Source organism: Falco peregrinus, chromosome 3, assembly GCF_023634155.1.
Source record: "Falco peregrinus isolate bFalPer1 chromosome 3, bFalPer1.pri, whole genome shotgun sequence".
Classification (NCBI taxonomy): domain Eukaryota; kingdom Metazoa; phylum Chordata; class Aves; order Falconiformes; family Falconidae; genus Falco; species Falco peregrinus.
The window spans coordinates 119,647,846-119,658,865 of NC_073723.1; positions in this window are offsets into that span (position 1 = coordinate 119,647,846).

Below are 11,020 nucleotides of genomic sequence, written 5' to 3' on the forward strand. Positions count from 1 at the left end.
AAATTGGGAGGGGACACAGCCAGGACAGGTGACCCAAGCCAGCCAAAGGGCTGTTCCGTACCATATGACATCATGGTGAGTATATAAACTGGGGGAAGGAGGAGGAAGGGGGGGACATTTGGCATTATGGCATTTGTTTTCCTGAGTAACTGTCACACGTGATGGAGCCCTGCTGCCCTGGGGATGGCCCAACACCTGCCCCTGGGGAGTGGGGAAAGAATTCCTTGCTTGGCTTGGCTTGTGTGCATGGCTTCTGCTTTACCTGTTAAATTGTTCTTATCTCAACCCTCGAGTTTTACATTCCTTTCTGATTCTCCTCCCCATCCCTCTGGGTGAGGGGGAGTGAGCAGGCAGCTGTGTGGTACTTCGTTGCTGCCCAGGGTTAAACCATGACACCCCTGCAGCTCCCCAGCACATGCGTCAGAACGCAACTTCTGCATCTCAGGTTGGGGTTCAGGGAACCTGTCACCAAAGCAAAGGAGCATCAGTTCTTTCTGCTGTGCGTGCTGCCACCCTTTCCCCGGGTGGGACGGAAAGCATCACATCCAGGGCCTTCCCCCCCCTGTCAGGGACTGAACCCATGGCCGCAGCCACGCAGAGGGTCACTGCCCCATGCTCGGGCCATGCAGCACCTGGCACGGCAGGCTGAAAGGCTGCTCCAGCAGGTTTCAGTCAAAGGAGTCTGATTTATGAATTTCCTATGATGTCCATCAATATTTACATGTGATGTAAAAAAAACCAAACACAAAGGCAGCGATGCGTCAGCTTGCGTTTGTAGGTCTGAGCAGTACCAGCCTTAAAGTATCCATTAAGCTTTCACAATGTTGAAATAGGAGCAATAAATAATGACACAGCTTTTAAAAAGTAAGAAATAAAGCAGAAGTAAAGAAATATGCCAATGATGGATTCGCACCCCTCAGAATAGGCAAGATTTTATCGTGCAGAATTATTTCCACGCAGTTTGACGCACACTGGTAACAGTAAGTACTGTGCAGATGAGAGGCCCTTGTAGGTGTTACATATGAGGTCCTTTATGTGTGAATTCATGTCTGCAAGTACATTAACAATTTAATCAATGCAATTATTGCTGGTGAGGCACCCCTAACCCAGGTCTTTCTAGTGATCCCGGTAGACCGCTGCTGACATTTTCCTTCCTAGCACAACTGGAGCACCAGCAGCCGTGAACTGTAGGTTAGGGGGTACCTGGGGGGTGCAGAGCTGACCCCAGAGATCCCCATCATCCCAGGGGAGCGGTGAGAGCTGTGCATGTCCCCCCAGCACTAGTGCACTCCACTTTGGGGTGACGCTGTCATTGGGACTCAGGTGCGGGTGGGAAGCATGCTGCAGAGCTCGGGAAAGAACAAAGGGGGAGAACAAAGCTGTGTGAATGAATCCCTGCTATTTCCCTACAGCGGCGAACTAGAGAAATAATTAAAAAATAATTTAGAGTTAATGTGAAATGAAACCTTTTTACGCTCTTGGCATTCAAGGTTTCCTTTCTTCAGTAAATATAGGAAATAAAGTCCCTAATCATTTCATTTCAAAATGAAAAATTGCACAGCTCCCTTTAGAAAATGTTGATATCTTTACCACTTAACAAAATCACATTCTTTTTTGTCTGAATTTTTTTTCTAAATTCATCACCAAATTCTGAATAATCTCAATCAACCTAAAGCTGCCTTTTCTTGAGTGCTTCCTTCATCAGATAAATATCACTCAGCCCTGTGCAGGCATTTTGGCTTTTCTAGTAGCTATTAGAAAACCTCCTGTTATTGCAGGCAGCAACAAACTGCGTCCCCTCCTGTCCCACCCCAGAGCCAATGCCAGGTTCTGAAATTCTTTCATTAAATTAACAGAGTGCCATGGCAATCAAAAGAACTTTACAGGGTTTATAACGGACAAATGCAGACCGTGGATTTCAGGCCTGTTCCCTGCCGAAAGCAAACTCTTCATGTCAAAAAGGCGCCTACGTGGTCCAGAGCTGTTGGAACATCGCCAACACCATCCAAGAGGAAAGACCAGATCATCAAAATAATGGGAAAACTAAGTCACCCTGCAGCACTCGGAACGATAGTAGATGGGGATGGCCACATTGGTCTCCCTCCGTGCAAGGCCACCCTCGTGTGCCCCGTTTAATTAACTAAAAAGCTGTTGAAAGAGATTCTGACGTTTAGGCTCCGCTACATGAAAAGAGCTCCCACACCGTCATTTTCCAGATCGAACAAAACTCCCCGTACTTCTGACAATGAAAGCGAAATAGAGATCTGTCTGGTCAGCAGAGCACCGGAGACCTGCAGCTCCTCACGAGCTGTGAAGAGCAGGCTGCTGGCGTATTCTAAATAATTTGTTCATCTTGGAAGATGGGAAGGGTGATCAGGTTAAAGGTGCAGAAAGCACATCCGTATGCCAAAGGCACTGACTGTGGAGCAGCTGTGTTACGAAGCTCGATGATCTTAAGGGTCTTTTCCAACCTAAATCATTCTATGATTCTAAGCCATCCAGTCTTAAGTGTGCCATTTTTTTTTCCGCTGAGAAAGCAGGACGAGATGCTATGAGAGAAGCAAGGGTCTCCAGAGATGATCAGGCTAACTCATCCCCTGTGTTGCCGTTTGAAATGAATTACATTTTGCTGATGAAGTGAAATTAAAGCAAGAAGATTGCCAATGTGGTTAAAGCAACAAATCCCCTATAGGATGCTGAAACCACATTAGAATAAACCTTTATTCCAGGTTAATCCCTGCAGCCTGGCTCCAACACGTACTGCTGCGGGACATCTGCACCACTGTTGCCCCATTAGCCCCTGCCTGCACCCTGAGTTGCTCCTTGTCCCTCTGATTCAGGCTGCAAAATTCAAAGGCAAGGACATGGAGCAGAGCTTGGAGGGTATGTGAAGCCTGGGGATGCGGAGGCAGCTGCTCCTGAAAGGCTCTGGAGGCAGAGAGCTGTGCCATCCGGCAGAGCATCCTGCAGAGCCCTTCTTCTCTGCAAAAGAAAGAGGTAATGAAATTTTAATCATAACTTCCACAAAGTGTACAGAGCTGTAAATAAGGGCCTTGGCGTGCTGCTCCACCTACACCCTGATCCTCTTCTCATCTCACGCGCAATCATCTGCAGACCCATCTTGGAGCGTTTCATGGTCTGACTTTCCCCAGGATTTTGAGCCACCCAATTTACAGCCCTTTGAAGCAAGAAACCTGCTCACTCTCTAATTTATATATTTTAATCAGGGCACCAAAGTGTGAGAGAGCTCAAGGGAAACATGTCCCTTTTAAAAACAAAGTTATTGCTTTAATAAACATGGGAAGAAGGCAGTAATGGACTAGGGAGCTTCCCCTAGTTAAAAATTTAGTAATCAAGCCCGGCTCTTAATGAAACGGAAGATTAGTCCTACAGAACAAAACCTTGTTTCTTGGCAAGGCAATAATGGCTGGTGAGGTGAACATGGGGAAATGCAAAAGGCACGGCGAGGTCCTACGGGCATGGAGGTTCCTCGCCCCTCGGCAGCCGCTTGGCTCCCTCTGTAAGGCAAGTCCCGGCTGCAGGAGCCCTGGTGGGAGCCGGGAGCCCAGGGAGGACCCGAACACTCCTGTCCCTGCTGGCTCGCATCCTGGTGACTGATCTGCAGTGATGGAGCTTTGTCGTCATTAGCTAATTAATTAGCTGTTATGCAAAGTGGAACTGCAAGCTCCGTAATGAAGGCGGGCTCTCTAAGCTATGGTGCAGCGCGGGATCTCAGAGGCACTGCGTTCTTCCTGCCTTTGGGCATGGGCTAACACTGCTCTCCAGGCTTAGTGACAGTGGTATTTTGGTAAAAGTTTGCAAGAAGCTGGAGTGGTGCCCCTTGCTGAAAGGCAGTGGAAAAAAATGTCACTGAAGGGACTCGGCACACCAGCACCCTGCCACGTTCCAGCTACTGCTCCGGGGAATGGCTGACGGAGGGGGTTTGCCATCCAGAGCATGACCCAGCCAAGGAGATCTGCCCATTACCATGGCCCTGGGAATGCTCCTGGTGTCCTTCATGGACTCGAAGCTGCCTCACATCAATCTGGCCATCCCCACTCCAAAACTAGGGTGCTCTCTTACAGCAGCAGTTAGTAGTCTTCCCTCCTTCCTGCTTTCTCTCTTTCGAACAGAAGCCTGCTTATTAAAAATTAAGGAGTGAGCCAACCATAGTGAGCAGTAAGAGTACAAGCTAGCAGCTTTGCCTGAAAGGAAGACCAGGCTTTTGTGTTTAACTCGGGCATGCAGTAAAGCTTTCCTCACTGAGCGGTTTAACATATTGTCCCTTGATTGCTTTCATTATTTACGAAAGGTAAAATGTATCATCATCTTCTGCCTCCTGCTCCTGTCCCTGCTTGCTGGAGCTTGCTGTATCAGCTGGCCAGCGACCCATCTCAGGTCCTGGACAAACACAACAGCTCTGGGGTTCCCGTCAGACCCCGCTCCGCCAGCTCCCGGCCAGCAAAGCGATGCTCTGGTAGGAGAAACATGTCCAGGTTGGGTCAAGCAAAACCAGGACTAACTTTCTCCTCCAGCCCCATGAGTGCTCGCTCTGCAGGGCTGTGTCTGTGTTGGTAACTGGGCTGACCGACCCACCACATGGGCATGTGCAACCCCACAAGCGTTGCTGCATGGGTCAGGGGCTTACAGAGGGTCAGGAGCAGCTGACCAAAGCCCCGTCTTGAACTGTTTCCAATATTTAGGCTGAGCCTGAATGTGGCTCCCCTGCAGCTCCCCATCGAGAGGGAGAATTGCTCCCTGCACCGCTGGGTTTTGAGGTGGGACCGGCGTTAAATTATTCATTATGTTCTCTCGCTGGGTTTCTAGCTTTGCAGCAATGTGATGATTTCATTTTGGCTTTGGGTGGATGGCTGGAGCGCTGGCTGTGCCGGGGGCAGGGGGCAAGCTGGAGACGTTTGGGTTATCAGAGGTTGGCAGGGACATATTTCAGACCCACCAAACACCCACGTGGGAAGGAGGACTGATGGAGAAAGCCCTGCCAGCCCTGCAGTCAGAGCCTTGTACAAAGGAAGGTTAGACAAAGCTCACCCATTTCCTTAAGAACAATGTAAATTTATAGCGCAAATCTGAGTCTGGAAAGTAATAGAGACATTTGCTTAATCCTGTTCCCTGCAATTTAATGTGAGAATAACTTTAAGACTTCATTTACTCCATGTTTTCCTTTGGTCCTTGGTTGGAGCAAGGTCGCTCACATGGAGGCAGCTGCTGCTGTGACACGGATGTTGCTCTGGCTGGGATGCTCCGGCCCTTTTCCCATTGCGAGCGGCTCTGCCCGATCTGCCAGGGTGGGGGGAGCCCAGTGGCACCCACAGGCTGCCCGGCTGCTTCTCCGCCACCCCGGCACAGCACACCCGGCGGGTGGGTGCTGCAGCGAGTGCCATGGCAGGGGACATGGTGCCTTTTGCAGGTGCTGCCTGGGCACCGGCCAGGATCCTGCCCAGGGCATAGCCCTTGTCTCCTCCAGCGTGGCTGCATCCTCACCAAGGAAGAATTCTCCTCCTTCTCAGCACAGTAATGATTGTAAGAGCTGTAGGAGTGGGATTAGCGTGGTGCATCCACAGCCGGTGCCACCAAGGTCACGACCACCCCACCAGCCTGTGTCCCCTGGGCCAGGCTGCTCGCGGGAGAGGGCAGCAAGGCTCCTGCCTCCCTTGGAGCCGTGTTTCTGACCTGCCAGCTGTTTCACAAGGGCATTATGGTGATGGGGGCCGCATGGCTCCTGGCAATGCTGGAGGTCTTGCCCCCAGGCTGCCGGCAGCTGTGGTGCTGTTCGGGCCCCTGCCCACTGCAGCACCGTCTGTTGGCAGCCGGAGATGCCGGAGCAGCCGTGTCGGTGCGCGGTGGTGGGCAGCGGGTGACTGGCTGCGGGCCAGCTGGGCCTGGAGACGGGCAGGCTCACAGAGAGGACTTTAATTGCTGCCATTTGCCTTTTGGGCATGATTTATTGCTCCTTGTCTTTTCCCAGTTGGAACAGGAACCGGGACTTTGGAAACGGTTTTCAGCAGAGTCTTGAGCATAACCTTGAGTTGTGTTTTTATTTTCCTTTCTGTTGCTATTGGAATAAGTTCCAGAGACAAATATAAAACATGGTGGGAGGCTTTTCATAGCTTGGCTTTCTTGAATGATGCCCTGTAACTTGGAAAAACAATCAGGACTTGCAAAATGCAGCAATTTCAATCATGAATGTGAAGGGCGAGGTGCACCGAGATCTTGGTTTCTGGGGTTTAAATTGATTTACAGCATATTCATGGCAGCTGTCCTGCTCCTTCACTGCCCTTCTTTCTCCTTTGTGTTCACAGAAGTATGTGTTGGAGATCCCTGCTGTTATTTCTTGATTTTTAATTGTAGTGTAATTTGCTCCCAGAACATACGGACGTGCCTTTTCACACCCTGGACACGCAGCACAGCTTCTCCCGTCTCTCCGAGCCACTTGTGTGTCCTGTGAAAGTCCTCAGGGCCAGGGCACGGGGCCAGGCTGGGGCAGGGGGAAAGAAGGGGCTCCTCAATTGCCCTCCCTTCCCCTCTTTTCCCTGCTCTGGCCAGGACCATATGGGACCTGGACTTTGGTGGCTCTGGCCACGTGGCGATGCCAGGCTTGGTGCCAGGTCAAACATGACGTGGCCTTTCTGTTTGCACCTTTCCCTGCAGCCACGTGCCCTCACTCCTGCAGCCTTCGCTGGATCAGTTCAGCCACCCTGAACTTTTCAGAGCAGCTCCCCAGCCCCTGCACCTATCTCCGACCCTCGCTCTCCGAGCTGCACGTGAATGCCCAGGGCTGGTCCCTCCACTGCCACCATGTCCCCAGCCCCCAGCCTGGCTGCCACACAGGCAGGCCAGCCACAGTTAGTGGGGACCCAGCATCCCCAGCCAGCAGAGCCATGGTGGGTGCCAGGGTGGGTGCCATGCAGCACCACTCGCCCTCACCGGTGGGCACGGGGGCACGGGTGAGCTCTGCTCTTTGCTCTCAGCTCTTACAGCCAGTTTCTGAATATGCTTGTGTCCTCTCTAACTTTGATCTAGGTAATGACTCTGAACTCTCGTTAAATCTCATTTCATGTGGTGCCTTTCATGGTTCCTTGTCATCTTGTTTATTCTGCTGCACACTTTGAAGTACCTAAGCCGTGCGTGCTGCACATTGTGCCTCGCTGCATAATGGGCTGCATGTGCATTAGCGTCATTATTTTTTAAGAGCACATTTGCAGAACCACAGTAACTCTGTCCTAGAACAAAGGAGCCCTGAAACACCCTGAGAAGTGCGAGGGCAGCAGGGGGAGCTGGGGGGTGGCAGTGGGAGCCTTGGCGTTGGCCCCGTGCAGCCCCACTGCTCGGGGACACTCACAGCCTGCGATGCTTGATGCCACCCCTGTGACTCAGCTATGGGAAAGCCAGTGCCTGGCATTTGGCCTTTTAAAACCCCGTAATTATAGCTTTTTGGAAACAGAACCAGTGATACCAGCATCCTTCATTTCTCCTGTTTCACTTTGTGCTCTGGTTAGCTAATTAAACCATCGGTTTGCTAGGATCAGCCTCGTTTCAGGCAACAGCAGTGTGACTGCCCCTTTATTCTGTTTTTCAGCTTCTCACTCCTCTGTTCACATTTAAAGACATAATTCTCTGTCATATCTTGCTTGGCAGCATGTCAGGAGCCCGTGCCAGGCAAAGTGGGAAGTGAGACTAAAGGATTTCCTTTACACATTCACTTCTATTTAAAATATTCTCCATATTCACCAGATTGTTTTGCATTTGCCCTTGAAAATGCTCCTTGTGCAGAAATCTCTCCCCCATCTCTGCCCACCTGGCTTCAGTGTCCCTGGTCTGGCTGTTCTCTGAGTGGCTCCAGCTCTGTGTTCGAGTAACAGGTAAAAACCCGAGGGCAGCATCTCATGGAGTGCACATAACAATGAGAAAAATGAAGTAGGAATGGGGGGTTTGTGAGACAAGTTAGTATGAAAGGCATTTATTCACTCTTTATAGTTCATTACAGGTGAAACAAGGCTTTTCTGCTCAGAGCTTATATGCTTGGGATTCTTTCTAAAAATGCTATGAGCTCTTCCATCTAATTTTGGAAAGGAGATATATTCATGTTGCTCCTGCTGTGCTTTGTTGTGTCCCAAAAGGCTGACAATCTGCTTTCAGAAATTACAGGCAAAGTGCTAGTAAGCTGAAATAAAACGGGAGCTACTGTAAGGCAGCAGCACTGGCCGTGGCCCCAAGCTGTTCCGCGGTACGGAATGATGCCGGCACACGCTGGGAGCCGGATCAGGCTCAGGGACGGAGGAGGCTGTGGGACTGAAGTAGCTGCACTGAGCTCTGCTCACCACCTGCTCGCACTGCCCATGGGGCTGGCCAGGGGCATCGCTGCCGGACCGGGGGCATCGCAGGGTGCGCAGAGCCTGTGCACGCTGCATCCCACTGCGCATCCCAGTCCCTGCAAGGCTGGCGCACCCTCTCCCACTGCAATCTCTCCCCCTTGTTCAAGGGTGTTTTCTGCCAGGTCCTGTTCCCTGAGTGCAGCACAGCCAGTTCGTGATACGATGCTGCCCTGCCAGGAAACTGGAGTTACCTGATGCCATCATTTGGGTCAGCTCTGCTGGGCAACTGCGTGCCCATTTGGCATCTGTGCTGTAAAACGTCTCACTGATATCTTGTGCTTACTGCTCTGGCGTTCTGCTTTAATGCCTCTGCACAATACATATATATATATATATTAGTCCTGCTTTAAGCAGTGTAATGAATCTGGGCCTTTAGGCAGAATTAACAGTGTATTAACATTGCATCTGAAAAATTAAAGGAATAGTCAAGCAAATTTCTTTTTATTGACTTTTAGTGAGCCATTTAATCCAAACATCTCGTTAACTGCAATATAACTATACTATATAATGGGTTTTGCAATAAGAACAATTAGCTTTGCAATTAGCATAAGAGTGAGCGCTCTGCAACTGCCTGCAATTGGCAATGGGCCTATTAAAAACGTGTCCTGTGGAGAAAAAATAATGGTGTTTCAGATGGGTAGATTGAAGCCGTTTGACTTTAAGCACCAATAGTATTTCTTCTATTGATCCGACGTCCCAGATGATCTAGAGGTGGGGAGGGAAGGTTAGCTGCTCAGGGTGAACTTATTTCTCCTCTGTCATTGGCATGGCATCGATCAACTTGATTTGCAGGGTAAACCATGGAGTCCTGCAGTAATTAGCCCATCGCGTTAACACCCAGCCTGTCTGTCCTCCCACGGCGGGTAGGAGGTGGACTTGCAGGGTGCCTGGGCTGGCAAGCGGCGGCAGCTCCGGCACAGGGATGGAGCACTGTGCTCGCCCCGGGGGGATGCTCCTGGGGGGCTCCAGCCGGTGTAGCCCCCAGCTGGCGTGTGGCTGGGTGGGCTGTGCGTCTCAGGGCATGGCCTTTCTGTTTCTGTGTCAAAAGGGAGAGTGTCCCTGTAGCTGCCCTCAGACCTGTTTTGGGGGGAATATTTGCGTAGGATTGTGCTGAAGCACAGGATGAAATGGCTATCCATCACCTGTGTAAGGTTCCCCTGCCTCTGCCTGGAGCTTCTCCTGCTTAGAAAACTGAAGACAACAAGTTTTGACATCTCAGGCTATTGAGTAAATAATAACCATCAGAAATGTCAGCATTTAGGTTTTATTTAAATCTCCTAGCCAACAACACTAACTTAAACATTATGATGCACCATTACAGCCTCTGAGAGCATTCTGCCTGCCAAACAATATGTTCCATGAAAACTGATATAATCTGCTTGTTATCTGCAGCACCGCCTTGTAGTGGTGCTTTATTGATTTTCTGCACAATCACAGTAAAAAGTCTTTTTTTTTCCCCCTCTGGTATCTTTTTATGATTCTGGAGGATTTGTTTCCGCTCATCTGTCATTTTTCACCTACTCATATCTCAGCTGCTTTAAAATGGTAAAAAAAACCAGCCCACCAACCCATCATTTATTTGTTCAACCGTATTAACAAATGTAAAGCTGACGATGATCACCACCAGTAGCTACGTGGACAGACAGACAGACAGACAGACAGGGAGGGAGGGAGCCTCGCAGCGGGGTGTCCAGAGCAGGAGATTGGCACCGCAGCCCCTTGCTGCCAGTGGGAGGAAGCCCAAACAACTTCTCAGTTCCCACAAAAAGCAGAGTTTCCTGACTGTTCTTTGAAAGATACTGTCCAAGCAAACATTTCCTACAGGTTCATCCAAAAGCACTCTTTTCCTTCTGCTATCTGCCTCCATAGCCCATCCTAAAACAATTTACTGACACGTAAGGTCAGTGTTGAGAAGGTGTGTGTTAATTACTGCGTCCTCCGACTGCAGCGAGGACGTGCCTCGCTGAGGGGAACGGGCACAGCGAGGGGCGAGCTGCTGGCCCTGTCCGGACTGAGCGCCCGGGGGTCTCTGCAGTTGGAAGCTGAAGGACCATCCTGGTCCTGCCTGGAGGATGCAAAAGGGCCCACCCCAGGGACCAGAGCACTTCACTTGGGTGAGCAAAGGGACTTTTTTTTAATATATATGTGTGTGTGTGTGTGTGTGTGTGTGTGTGTATTGGTTTATATGCTGAGAAGCAGGGCTGGGGCTGCAGTGTGCCTCCTGAACAGCCGTTAATAGCTTCAATGGTGAAAATGGAAGAGCAGAAACCAGTTTGGACATTTTTACTGTCTGTGTAATTAAAAACTAAGTGTTCTAGTTGGCAATATCAATAATTCCTCCCTGGCAATCGATTTAAATTGCAGTAATGCAGTGGTGACTAAGGGCCAGAGCAGGGCTGGAGAGCAAGGGGGCACAGCTGGCCTGTCCACACCGTGCTCCAGCCCAAATCAGCCGCCCAGACCAGGCAATGCCAGGGACCTGTTTGGCTCTGCAGAGCCCGTCCTCACACCTGGGGAACAGCAACAGCCCCAGAAAAGACGTGGCTGAGTCAGAGCAGAGATCAAAGCAAAGTGGCAACGCTGATGCCCTCCAAGGAGCCCAGAACTTCCCCCACTTCTCTTGCACG